The sequence below is a fragment of the Lissotriton vulgaris genome, chromosome 3_1 (genome assembly GCF_964263255.1).
Source record: "Lissotriton vulgaris chromosome 3_1, aLisVul1.2, whole genome shotgun sequence".
Classification (NCBI taxonomy): domain Eukaryota; kingdom Metazoa; phylum Chordata; class Amphibia; order Caudata; family Salamandridae; genus Lissotriton; species Lissotriton vulgaris.
This window is the reverse complement of record NC_141689.1, coordinates 509,410,287-509,424,867: the sequence shown is the minus strand read 5'-3', so window position 1 is coordinate 509,424,867 and position 14,581 is coordinate 509,410,287. Positions and strand designations below refer to the sequence as shown.

At 44.4% G+C, this 14,581-nt stretch overlaps 1 protein-coding gene and 1 pseudogene across 1 annotated transcript in view; both read left to right on the top strand.

The window, feature by feature from the left end:
• The window catches only part of CRHBP (corticotropin releasing hormone binding protein), a 206,258-nt gene that overhangs the window by 19,982 nt on the left and 171,695 nt on the right, over positions 1-14,581 (top strand). The gene's annotated exons all lie outside the window — the stretch shown is intronic.
• LOC147726700 (homeobox protein Hox-A9-like) overlaps positions 5,056-14,581 on the top strand; it is a 38,952-nt pseudogene continuing 29,426 nt past the window's right edge.

Below are 14,581 nucleotides of genomic sequence, written 5' to 3'. Positions count from 1 at the left end.
CCTCTCTGCAATGCAGTCCCCTGGCGCATACTGGAGATTCCTGGTGGGCTTTCAGGTCTTATATAGTTAGGAGTTAGCATTAAAAAAACCTTTGAAATTCACTGAAAAAACCACAGGTTTCACACCAGTTATAGTTAGGAATTAGCATTTAAAAAACCTTTGAAATTCACTGAAAAAACCATAGGTTTCACACCAGTTATAGTTAGGAATTAGCATTTAAAAAACCTATTAAATTCACTGACAAAACCAGTTATAGTTAGCTGGAAATTTTACTGATATAAAACCAATGAAATTCCACGTTATAGTTAGTTGGACTCACTATAACTTGCGCGTGCAATGCACTGCTGATGACGTCACATATTACATCACTCATGACATGGTCAGTGACATCACTCATGACATCACTGATGACACCATCCTTGTGACATAGTGACAGACCTCCTTTCACTGTAATGTAACCCTTGAAACACATATTCAAAAATAGAAACTGAAATTTTAAAAAAAATGGAGATACCCATATCAGTTACAACAAGCAATTCAGTAATTCCACCATCTATATGCACATCCAGTCATTCACCAACAGTTCTATATAGTCACTCATACATATACTCACTTATCATATGAAGTGATACACCTATACATCCTGTTACACACCGACAGTCATCCAAAAGTTACTCACACACATACTCACACGTGCAAATAAACTATTGAACATCCATTTATTTGAATATAGAGTTATACACACACTTCCACCTTACTTGTATTGAAAAATACACATATTTATTCTCTTAAACAATCACTTATAGAAACACATACTTATTTAAACAGGAACTCTTACAATCTCTTACTCTCACATATACTCACTTATATACATCAATATTCACATATACTAGATTAAAACATATGTAGTTACTGATAAAGACACTAGTGAGACAGTCATTCACTCACTAACATACACATATACACACTCATCCATCTATACAGTCCTGCACATATGCTGTCTTCAAAACACATACAAACAGCGAGTCAGTCACTCATGCATCTATGTGCTAAGTAATACCCCCACCAAACCATATAGACACTCATACTGATACTAAGAGAAACATCTAATAACCCATATACATACGCATGTAGCTACTTACCAACACATGTAGCCACTTATAAACAAAGTGAAACAATAATATATATATTTAAATATTTAAACATTACTCACTAATATTTATTTTTCAGAAAGACACATATTCACTGGATGGTGTCATCAGTGATGTCATGAGTGATGTCACTGACCATGTCATGAGTGATGTAATATGTGACGTCATCAGCAGTGCATTGCACGCGCAAGTTATAGTGAGTCCAACTAACTATAACGTGGAATTTCATTGGTTTTATATCAGTAAAATTTCCAGCTAACTATAACTGGTTTTGTCAGTGAATTTAATAGGTTTTTTAAATGCTAATTCCTAACTATAACTGGTGTGAAACCTATGGTTTTTTCAGTGAATATATATATATATATATATATATATATATATATATTCACTGTATATATATATATGTATATTTCTTATATATTGCCACTATGTAGTTATTTATTATTTATTATTCATTTATAAAGTTTTATATAGCGCGAACATGACCAAGTGCTTATCAGATCACTTCACAAGTGGTCAGGAAGGAAGAAACAGTAAAACAAATATTAAAAACTAGAGTGAAGCAAGAACTGCTGGTCCCAACAGGAGGTAGGCAGCCAAAACAGAGAACAATTTACCCACTAAATATTAATATACATGATTGTAGGAAAGTGCCCCTTTTAGCATGGTTATCCCCTAAGTTTTTGCCAGATACCTGATGCCAACTTGACCAAATGTGTGCTGGGACCCTGCTAAACAGGCCTCATTACCAGTGTTATTTTCTAATAACGTACCTTTGTCCCTTGTAAAGGATACCACTGGCACTGAGGGCCCTGTGACCAGAAAGGGCCCCTGAAGGACTGCAGCATGTATTATACCATCCTCAAAGACCCCTCACCTTAACACTCACACACTGCCATTGCAGGTTGCATGTTTTGGTGCAGACTAAATTGATGGGTTGACATGGCACACAACCCTGTGTGCCATGTCCAGCAACACTGCTTATGGCAAGGCTAAGTCACCACTCTAGTCGGCCTTACAGCCCTAAGGCAGGGTGCACCGTACCGCAGGTGCTGGCATGCCTGCATGAGCAATATGCCCCTACAGTGTCAGTGCCATTCACAGACATTGTACGTGCGGTCAAGCCATTTTGAGTATATGGGCTGGAAGTGTGACATTACGAACTCCACAGCTCCATAATGGCCTTACTGAAAACTGGGAAGTTTGTTACCAAACGTCTCAGCATAATAAACCCACACTGATGCCAGTGTTGTATTTATTAGAAAATGCACTCAGAGGACATCGTAGAGATGCCCCTGATGAACGTCCAACTTCTAGTGTATTGCCTGACTGGTCCCTGCCTGAGAGGTTTCTGACCACATGGGGTGAGAGCCTTGGTGCACTCGGTGGTCAGGAACAAAGTCTACTCTGCGTGGAGGTGCTTCACCCCTCCCCCTTGCAGGAACAGCAACACTTGATGGTGAGCCTCAAAGTCTCCTACTGTGTGATGTGCTGATTTGGGCAGTTCCAACTAGGATAGAAGCCCATCCCACTGTCCAGGACCCACTTTCGGTGACAGGACAGGCGGGAAAATTAGTAATCAGAGTCGAGTGTCTACCTCTGCCTTGCACACCCCTAGGGTCACCAGGAGCTGAGGTGAACCCTTCTCTTAGAGATTCTACATCTTGAATTGGAGAATTAGGCCCAAAGGGAACAGGGATGTACCCCTTTGCCCAAAGGGAGGGTTCACCCAAAGGGTGTAGTCATCCTAGGGGACAGTAGCCATTGGTTACTGCCCCCTGACCTTGGTAACGCCCTTAAATGTAGTATTTAAGGGCTTCCCTGAACCTTGTTCCTCAGATTCGACGGACCAAAGAAGAAGACGGAAGAAGACTGCTGTTGGACTAGGAACTGAACAGCTGCAGAAAGAACTCAGCAAGAACCCAGCTGGCTCGGCAACTGGACCTGCTGTTCTTCCAGAAACCCTGCTGGGTTTCCAAGAAAGCTCAGAGACCTTCCAGCCTTCGAAAAATCTCCAAAAACCCCCATTTGGGCTAGAGGCGCTAGTCCCCACCGTCTGCCGCTACCAAGACCATAGTAGTTAAGGACCGACACTAATGTTGACGTGACTCACTACTATAGAAAGAACCACAGGACTGTAGAGGTAGAGGACCAACACTTGTGTTGACGCTACTCTGCCCTGCTATAAGATAGCACAGCAACTGGATGGCTTTCAAAACTTAGAGGGATCCTCTCGACCCAACGATCCAAGCTGATCCCAGCTCCATTCCTGAGAGCCGGTACCCTCCTCCAAGTGGCCCTGCTGGCCTCCTATTGCCCTGCCTGCTCGACAGCTTCCTCTCCGAGATGGCACAACCTCAGCAGATCCCCTCCATCCCCTGTGCATCTCCATCCTTAAGACCGCGACTGCAACTGCTGGGCTGGTCATGCCTCCCTTCGATCTACATTGACTCTCTGATATCGAACGTGACAGTCCCGGCATTGGCAACCTACTGAGTTCCATTTACCCCTATTGTTCTCGGCTGACCGCAAGAGCAAACATCATTGCTGGTATCGACCACCGTGGAGTAGATACTGAACTCTCCACCTGGCAGTCCCAGTGTCACTGGAGGTGCAGTGTCCAGCTCGAACTAACCCTTTCCCAATGTTGGACTAACCCTCAAACACTGACAACGTAAGTCGTGTACTTACCCGCTGAGGCATAACACTGTTTTATTCCCTATGACTGAATTGCACTCTATTGATTACCTGCCACAGTATATCTTGTACCAGTACTGAATGTTAGTGCCTCAAATTAACAATACCAAAGTACTTCCAAGACCACAAAGTATTACTTTTAGCCTTTTGAAAGTATTGCCTGCCTATTCCTGAGTTCGATTGGTTCCTACAATAAAAGTAACTAAGAAATATGTTTACAAAACATTAGTCTGGGGTTAGTCATTGAGTATGTGTCCCTGTCTTGTATTGGTGTGCACAACAAATGCATTCACACTACCCTGTGATAAGCCTAGCTGCTCAGCCCAGCTACCACTCAATTGAGAGTAAGGTATTATCTACTTTAACCTCTGCCATACCTTTGGGCACCCACTGGACTCTGTGCATACTATACCTCTTTCTGTTATAGTATATACCAAGCGGGCTTCCTACATTGATCTTAGAAAGTCCACTACTTTATAGGGGTATAGCAACATTTACATTTACATGTGGCCGGCTAATAGAGAACATGATCCTTAAATCAAAAATCAAGTTAATTAGTAGCAATATGACTTCCTTTGAAAAATATATGGCTGAGGGGATCAGTCTGATTTCAGGGGAAGGGAGTTCCAGATCCTCTGGGCAATATCCGAGAAGGCTCAATTACACAATTTCTTTTTATATAATTTCTGTGGTTTCAGCAGTAAGGTGCTCGTGCTTCTACAAGATCTACAGCTTCCGAATGAGTCAAGATTTTGAGCAAGGTACCTCTGGGGTTTGAAGTGAAGGGTTGAATGGGTCATGCAGGCATTTTGTAACTCAATCCTTTTTTTTTCCTTAGGAAGTCATTTGGAAGTTGGCTCCTTTAGTGTCCATACTGATTTGCTCCTCCAAATTCAAGCTCTTGTCAAGGGTTATTTCTAGAGATCGCATGGAATGAATAAGGTGTAAAAGGCAATTAAGAGCTGATAGCTGCTTCATCCATTCACCAATCTCAGAGGACTGTTTGGGTGGGCCGATTATGAGAAATTCAGTTTTATTAGCATTAAGTTTGAGGTGGTTGTGTGTCAGCCAGTTTTGAGTTTTTTTAAGAGTTGTGTTAAGAGGCCGGATATCTTCAGGGGAAGAGATTTTCAAGTACAATTGGGTGTCGTCTGCATCCATGTGATAGTGGATGTTGTATCGCTTCAGAATTTCAGTTAGTGGCTCCATGAATAGGTTAAAGAGGATGGGAGAGAGCATTGATCCCTTTGGGACCACTAGTGTGACAGGTGAGAAATTGGAAAGGGACTGATTAACTTTGATTCATTGGGATCTGTTGTGGAGTTATAGTTAGGTCAGCTGTTCCATAGGAAAAGCGCTTTTTGTATTGCTAACAACTTTTGCACCGTTTGACAATTTTCCATGAAACTTTCCAAAAGGGTGCTACTTTTTGACTGAAATGGAAAGTTTTGATGTGATCCATTGAGTACGGACAAGAAAACAGGGGGGTTCCAAAAACCAAAATCCCCATGCACTTTCCAGAAACTTCTTGAAGAAAGGCTACAGCAAAAACTGCTAAATGTTATTGTTTGAAATGTGGGTCTCTAGTTGGCAGAGGTAGGCACCTTTGTCCAAATAGGGACCCTGACTTCTATTCAGGGTAAGGGGGATGCACTTCTAAAATAACCCCTGCTCACCCACCTGATAGCATGGCATGAGCAGACAGGCTTATTTATCTCAGAGGCAGTGTGCAAAGCATTTGTGAACACATACAGTAATACAGAGAAAATACTACAAATGGACACCACCCCAGTTTAGAAAAAGAAGTAATCTTTATCTAAACCAAACAAGACCAAACAACAAAAATCCACAATACAGTAATATAAATATGACTTTCAAATGGCAGAAATAGTGCAGTTCAAAACAAATTGCAGATGCAACACTTTTCACACAAAGTACCTTGGTTGTGTTGCGCACACAAACAAAAAGTCCAGCCGGGAAGGTGATGCGTCGGTTCCTTACACTCAGTGAAGGTGATACATTGGTTCCTTGCTCCGGGAGAGGTGATGGGTCAGTTCCTTACTGCTGTGCAGGGGAGGTGGTGCGTTGGTTCCTTACCGGAGAGGAGGTGATGCGTCAGTTTCTTACTACATGGGGAGGTGATGCGTTGGTTTCTTACTGCGTCCCCCAACGATCCATCAGACCTGGCGCCTCGATGTGATGTGACGATCCGGGATGATGCGTGGTTTCTTGAAGCTGCACAGCGGGGCTTGCGTCAGAATCGGTGTGGACTTCGGAGATCGGTGCACTCGATGATGCGTGCGACAATTTCTCGAGCCGCGGGCAGGTGCTGCGGCGATTACTTTGAGATGCGTCGGAAACAGGTGCAGATGCATCAAGCTTCTTGTTGTTGCATTGCTTTTCCAGCTCCCAATAGCCAGAACAACCTGCTGAGGACCGGAGCAGCCACAGGCACCTCTGGTCAGGTCATAACTCCAACAAGGAAGTTCAAGAGAGCTCGGGGTGAAGACTTTGTGTACCTGAGACTTCAGAACAGGAGGCAAGCTCTTCTTCAAGCCCATGGAGATCTTCCTCAAGCAGGAGACACAGCAAATAGCAAAGTCCTTTTTCCCTTTCTTTGGCAGAAAGTAGCCACTGTAGGCCAAACCCAGACAGCAAACAGCACAGTGGCAGTAGTCTTACTCAGTTTCTCCAGCTCTTCTCCTTGGCAAAGGTTCCTCTTGATTTCCCAGAAGTGATCTGAAAGTCTGGGGTCTGGGCCCTTCTTTTTATACAGAAAATCTCCTTCTTATCTACTGGCCAAGGGCTCTGAGCCCAGTCCAAACCAATTCTGGGTCACTTTGCAAGTGCACAACAACTTCCATTGTCAGTGTGAGCCCTGGCTCCAGACACACCACAGGGGGGCAGAGCCATCATTGTGGAAGGCAGGCACAGCCCTATTCAGGTGCAGGTGCTAGTCCTCCCACCATTCCAAATGCAGACCAGGCCTATTCAACCTAGTGCTGACTCATCCAGACTCTCTGGAGCCACTGCACAGCCCCAGCCCCTGTCACTCCAACACCAGACAGTTAATACACATCCTAGCAGAGGTACACTGGATGGATATCTCAACACACAAAGGGTACCTAGAGGTCAAAACAATTGTGTCATTCACTGTGGGCACCAACCCAGACACCATACAGATAACAAAGGTGGGAACAGACAGTGCGGACTAGGTGTGATAGTGATCGAGTTAAGACTCAAGGGCATAGGGAAAAATTCCCATCAGAAGCCACACTGTACCGCCCTCTTTCACATCATTTGGGTTCTCCTTGCCCAGGAGACAAAACAGAACGGCCGGTCAGTTGTTACCGTGACCGTTTAGGAAATAAACGTGTTAATGGAGGGAGGTATAATTGAAATTATCAGTGTTAATGTGGCAACTGAAAAAAGAAGTGTGAGGTATAAAGAAAGTGAATAGTGAAAAGCATTAAAATTGGATGAGCTGGGTAGATATAAATGATTTATTGTTATCTCCCGGTCCTCCAAATCTAAAAAACAAGTGCAAACACAGATTTAACATAATATCCGTCATCAGTAGTGGTCAACATGTTTCAGCATATCTACGAAAAGAGTTTCATGCATTCGTCAGGACCCGTTGTAAATTAACTACTGCTTTTTGTGAAATAATAAAAGATATCACCTGCAATGTCCAGGTTATATGTTCAACCACATACTGTTACCGCACCGTACCAGAGATACGACATCCACAGGAGCGACATATAGAACAAACAACAGAAAGACAACATTATGTCACATTCACAAGGTGTGTCATATTAGTATAGTACAACCTTTCATTATGCAATGCGTCCGAATCGCACAAACTGGGGATTACATTTATTCCAAACCACTCACCCATTAGTTGTGGTTGTTGCGCTTCACCCCACCTGGCTGCAGCTCAGGTAAAAGGAGCACCGCTCTAAATCAGAGAAGTTAGAATGTAAGGAAGACAATCATGGCTTTATATTTATCAATCGTTTCACACCAGGAATTCTGTTGGTATGTATAACTCCCATGTGCTATTTCATAAACCGCATCCATGTTATAGAAAGTACGGTTTACAATTCTCACGTTTTTCCACAATATCCAATGGCTAGGTTTTTGATTTCGTTCATGGAGGTCATTGGCCAGCATTGAATGTAAGAACTATGACAGTTCATTAGAGCAAAACTTTCTAAACCACACGATAGTGAGGCCAAACTCGATTGAGCATTCACGTGGCCACGTGGGTTGTAAATTGCAAAGTCGCGCAAAATTGCGCATCCACGTTGGCAATCTCTAAACTGGTTTACATCTTTGTAGAGGCCCCTGTGCGCCCCCCTATTTACCCAATGGAGTTATAGAACCCGCAATCACTTGTCAGAGAGCCATATAAACAACCGTGTGTGGTGTCATTAGACCCGCATCTCAGCGTCTAAAGGCATTAAACAAATCAAGCACGCACTTCATACCGGTACGTATGCCTCCTAAAGCGTTTCAACAACTACGCTACTGAGGCATCACTCACCTCTCCGTCGGTGTCTCCCGGCAGTCGCCCAAACTGTCTGGGGGGGCGCTGAACGAAGAGTGTGCACCATATTTGAAAGCCCAAAGTGTCTCGTTTTCCGTGACGTCGGTCACGTGATACGCGTGCATACCGGGATATGTAGTTTTTTTCTCCCGTGTTTGTAGTTCTTTAAATGCAAAGTCGAGGAACCCTTCATATATTAAAAAATGGCCGTGACTTTGACATAAACACGTATATCTGTTATTATCGGCAATTTAATCTTCCATACTGAGGTAATGTCACTGTGGTTATTAGTCGAAACAGAGCACTGATATACAAAGTACTATCAGTTCCAGGATGCATCACGTTGTACAGGTTAGGTAACCTTCCTCGTAAACCAATTAATCCACAGTCCACTTTATATGTTCCATATTTAAGACAGTTTATTGTTCGTTTGTTGATATGTTCAAACCAAGGTGATTTCAATTTTCAAATGCGTGTATAATGCCCAATCGCCTTTGATACAGCATGTAAAATCCCTTGCTCCAAGGAAATATGATAGTATTTAACCCAATGCATTTCAAGCCTTTCTGGCCCTTCGTCAGGGGTTCCTATCTGTAAAGTTAAAATCAAATATATTGCCATTAGCTTCTTAAACTTGTGTTCACATATCAATTAAAGTTATCAGGCGGTGGTTATTAGCTCATGTCCCATATTTAGATGCCCACGGACATATGTTATTATTGGCAATTTATTTTGACATCCTGAAGCCTCACTGCGATTGTTTCGCTTATATGTCATATTTAAAAGCCCGGTGAGTTTCATTTCTTGGGCCAATCTGTCACATGATTTACGGGCTTAACGGGTTATGTAGGTCTTGTTATCCCGTGTATATAATTTATATGGAACACTGGATGGATAAGCAAGAAAATACCAACTTTCTAAAAGTGGTATTTTCAAACATAGAATGTAAAAATCACCCTCACTAAAAGCTGCATTTTAACATTCTGAGTTCAGGCATACTACACATTATTTTCCTATCTGATTCCCAGAGGCAGTTCTGCTTATAAGATGTTATACACATACTCCCCCTTCTATCTTGTGGGAATAGATAGCCTAACAATAGTGAAAAACAAAATTGGCAGTATTTCACTATCAGGACATGCCACACACATCAGGGCATGTCCTACCTTTCACATACACTACACCCTGCCCACAGGGGTACCTTGGGCCTACCTTAGGGGTGACTAACATGCAAGAAACTGGAAGGTTAAGGCTTGGCAAGTGGGTGCACTGGCCAAGTCAACATGGCAGTACTAGACTGCACACAGGCACTGCAATGGCAGGCTGAGTTACATTTACAGGCTGCTTATGTGGGTTGCACAATCAGTGCTGCAGGCCCACCAGCAGCATTTGATTTACAGGCCCTGGGCACACACAGTGCACTGTACTAGGGACTGACTAGTAAATCAAATTAGCCAATTGTGGAAGCACCAATCCATACATACAATTTACAGGGAGAGCATATGCATTTTTGCACTGATCAGTAATGGTAAAGTACCCAGAGTCATAAAACCGACAAAAACAGGTCAGAAACAGAAGGCTATAAAGCAAAAAATCTGGGCAGAAACCCGCTGTAAAAGCCACGTCTAACAGTTAATATACCTAAATAGGCAGGAAGCTAGATATTGGTCAGCAGATTGTGCTTTTTGTGATTTCGTGTAAATCTAATCAGTCGTTTTTGAGAAATTAAGGGTAAAAAATAATTGATTATCTGGACGGTTGGATCCGCAATGCCAATTTGAAAAAAAGGAGCATTCTGATTGGCCGCAGGGAGCTGTATTTCCCTTGGGCCATCTCGCTGCTACGCGAGTCAGACTTTTCTGGGAGTGAGCAATCGGATTGGTTGCCAGTAAATTGAGAAAGGGGTTGCTGGCAGCCAGTACAGGACTCAGGGACTTAGTCCCTTGTCCTGAAGTAAAAAAAGAAAAACAGCATAAGGGGGAAAAGGAGGGGACCCCCACCCCATTGGGTCTAGAACAAAAATAGTTTGGCAAAAAATGCCTCTATCCAGCGGGATCAACAAACAAAATTGCAGACAGACCTCATTTAAAAAGTTTATTTCTCGGGAAGTGCAACCCTGCTGCTGTATTCATAATGAGGAGGGGAGTTGCTTGGCTTTGGCTCTTCTCCCTGAGCCATTAAAGGCCCTGTTAGCCCACTCCTGGGGCTGAAATCATGAAAGAAGGGGATGGGACCCTGTGGACCTCCTCCCTGACTCTGCAGAGGCCAGAGGAGCCCACCCCTGGGGCCAAAATTAGTTTATATGGAGAGGGGGGCTGTGTGGCCTCCCTCCCTGAGCCTGTAAAGACCCTGAGGAGCCCACCATTGGGGCCAAAATTACTTAAAGTGGGGAGGGGTTGCGTGATTCCCCCCCTCCTTGAGCCTGTAAAGGCCCCAGGGAGCCCACTTCTGGGGTCGAAATTACTTAAAGTAGGGATGTGGGACGCGGAAGTAAACAACAAGTCTGATCTCAGCGGATGGGAGCTTTAAAAATGTTCCCTCCCACTGCGAGTGGTCTTTTGAACTATTTCCCTTCGAGATGTTAGCAGTGATATCATAAATGATGTCATTCAACATGTCATGATTGATGCAATATGTGAGGTCATAAGCAGTGCGTGGTGGGCGCAAGTTATAGTTAGCTCAGCTAACTATAACTGGTGAATTTCTGTGTGTTTTTTAGTTCAAAACGTTAATGTTGTCACTGAAAAATTCACCTAACTATAATGTTAATTTAACCCTAATCTACAACTTCTCAGTAATGATCCCACTCATACGAAAGGACATTTACTGGATCCCATTTTTTCTAACCTTTCCAAACTATCTGCTCAAACTCCCCTGCCCCTTCCCTGGTCAGACCACTTCTTGGTTCCTTTTAAATTCCAACTTCCAGGGAAGATGGCGGATATTCCTCGCTCCCGGGCCCCTTCACGCCCATGGAAAAAACTAGACACAATCCTATGGGAACGCTCTCTGTCCTCCACTCTACCTACAGTAGACCCAGATCCGTCTAAAGCTGAAATCCAATTACATAAATGGATTAGCGACTCCCTTAACACAGTCCTGCCACTCAAAACTCTCCCTTCCTCCAGGAAATCCTCCAAACTACCGTGGTTCACTGATGAACTACGCGAATTAAGAAAGAAAGGCAAAAGGCTTGAGCGCCAATGGAGAAAGAACTGGAACCCAGAAGACAGAAGTGAATATAAAATTCATATTAGGCTCTATAAAAACGCACTTAAAACAGCTCAGGCCTCCCATTTCGAGGAGCAAATAGCCTCAGCGGCGAATTCCGCAAAAGAGACCTATCGGATAGTTAAGCTCCTCACCAAAATTCAGGACCCACCGTCACCACCAGACTTGGACGGCGCAAAATGTAATCAGATGGCCGAATTTTTCTCGAAAAAAATCGAAAAAATCCTGATTTCCCTCCCGCCTGCTCCGATCGCACTAGGACGCCCTAACCATCTCCCCCGCCAAGACACCCCGAGGCTATCCTCCTTCCCCCAAATCACCACCGAAACGTTTCTTAACGTCCTACATAAAGTCAAAAGTGGTGCTCCATCAGATCCAGCCCCGATCAGTAAACTGAAGCTAGTTGCTTCCACCATAGCCCCCCCTCTCACCAACTTGATCAACGCCTCTTTCAAAAACGGCACAGTCCCGGCAAACTGGAAAAAAGCCACAGTCAAGGCTCTCATAAAAAAAACGCATCTAGACCCCACAGACCCATCTAATTATAGACCGATCTCACTGTTACCGGCTATCAGCAAAATCGCCGAGCGAGTAGCAAACCAACATCTCTCTGAGTTCCTAGAAACCAATCACCTCCTCCGCCAGTCCCAGACAGGCTTCAGACCAGGACAAGGGACCGACACCGCACTGTTAGCCGTAGTCGAAGAAGCCAGGGGCATATTGGACGCAGGAGGATCAGTGGCAGTGATCCTCCTCGACCTGAGTGCCGCCTTCGACACGGTGGACCACGCAACCCTTGTTCACCGTCTTGGGCTGATAGGAGTTGAGGATTCCGCATTAGCCTGGATCTCATCCTTCCTTGAAGACAGGTCTTTTCAAGTAGCAGATGGGTACTCCACCTCCAAGGCTCAAGCACTCAAGTGTGGGGTGCCTCAGGGATCCTCCCTGAGCTCCACACTTTTTAATGTGTACATGGAGCCACTCGAGGATGTTGTCAAGCCTTTTGGCATTAAATCAATAATGTATGCTGACGACACCCAGCTCGTCGTTTCCCTCAACCAATCAGACAACGCCCTCTCTAATCTATTCAGTTGTCTGGAAAAGGTACACCAGTGGATGTGCGATTCCCGATTAAAACTGAACGGGGAGAAATCAGAAATACTCCTCCTGGGAAACCCAAAGAAAATCCCCACTCCCCTTCCCTGGCCATCATGCATGGGAACCCCGCCATCCCCCAAACCCGAAGTAAAGAGCCTTGGGATATGGCTGGACCAGGAGCTCAGTTTTAGGACTGAGGTTCCGTGACGGTTCCGTGACGACTTGAACCCGTGTTTTCAAGTTTGTCGGAAATACATAAAATTAGTATCAGCGAACCGCAAATGATCCATTTAGTATATCCTAGTGTTTTCGCTACGCTACGAGCAAGAGCACTCCTTCCACTGACACATTTCTGATATACACACGGCATCCATCTTAGATCGTGGCCGCCATTTTTGTGGTTCCTTGCCCTCACATATGCAATAGCCTCTGATCATTTCATTCACTTCACTTTGATTAAAGACACGTAGCCTTAGCCGGAGATTCACCTCTTACATGACACGTGCACCTTAAACCAGATCACGCTGAAGCTGCATGACTCGACAAAGGCTGCCTCCTCTGCCCGAGGCCAGCCCACCTGAACTGGTTTTCCTGTCCATTGTACCTGATCATGATTAGGCGGCCGAAGCCGGTAGCCTTGCCCATTTACAACCCACAAACATCTCTTATCCCGTTTTCTATCTTCTGCACCTGGCTCTGCTCCTTTCCTTCTGGGCCTTTATTAGGGGGAGGTAACGAACTTTACGATGAGGCGGTCCGGGTCTTGAATGCAATATTGACAAGGGATTGTGATGGACTGGTGGGAACCCCTCTTCGTGATGTTTGGTATCAGATATTATCGACAGTTCCTGTGTAACGCCAAATATTTATTGTTTAGAGACACAAAAGGTTTGGGAATGTACCGACATGTGAAATATTTGCCTAGAGCACAATTTTTGGTATATAAGGAGCAACCCTCAATGTACAAATCGAACAGTCTCCTAGATTCTGCCCGTGTGTAGATTCTGTGACTTCTGTGTCCCTGCAGTAATAAACCTTTGGTCTTTGACGCCACCATCGAGAAGCCCGTGTTTCTGTTCATTTGTGCACCAAGGCAGGTGGGACTCCGGGGTCTTTGGGTGTTGTACCCTGACACCTCTGGACGGAACCAAAAAGTCCAGAACTCCAATTGGCGCCCAACGTGGGGCGACGTCATTCGGTACCGGTCCAAAAGCCTGAAGAGTTCGAGAAGCTTCGTGTGAAGATTCCTGAGGGAGGCGCCCCACTTCATCGATCCCGGCATATCGCAAAAGTGGCCCTGAAGTTCTCTTCCACGAGGGTTCCCGTTCAGGACGGCTGCAGTGGGCCGTTGCCTTGACCGTCGCCCTGTCTTGGACCCGAAGTGGTGCAGTCCTTAGTACAGCGAAACGTGACGGGTTTCTCCTTGGTGACGTCTTCAGTGCCTCAGTTAAGTATTTAGTGATAGCTAGCTGGTTACTTTTGTGAGGATTGTTAAAAATCCTTGATCGGTTCTTGGTTTGGTTTGGTTTCGTAAGATTATCACTAGTTGTTCTGGTTACGATAATCTATTTGGTTCAGTTTTGGGTATCGATACATCAGTTCGTTTTTGGTAGGCCTAAGTTCTTGGTTCAAGTGCACAATTTGTTCCGTGTTTGTTTGTTTTGTGTTCCGGACTGAGAATGGTAAGTCGGAAAATGTTGTCTTGTTTTAGTTGCAACAGTGACTCACAATTAGAGGACTCTTGTCTGGTTCCTCCGATTGGGACTCCCCTATATGATTTATATTGTAAGTATGGTGTGGGTCCTATAACTTATAATGAGATATGGGTCCGTTATTGTAAGAAGGATGGTGTCCT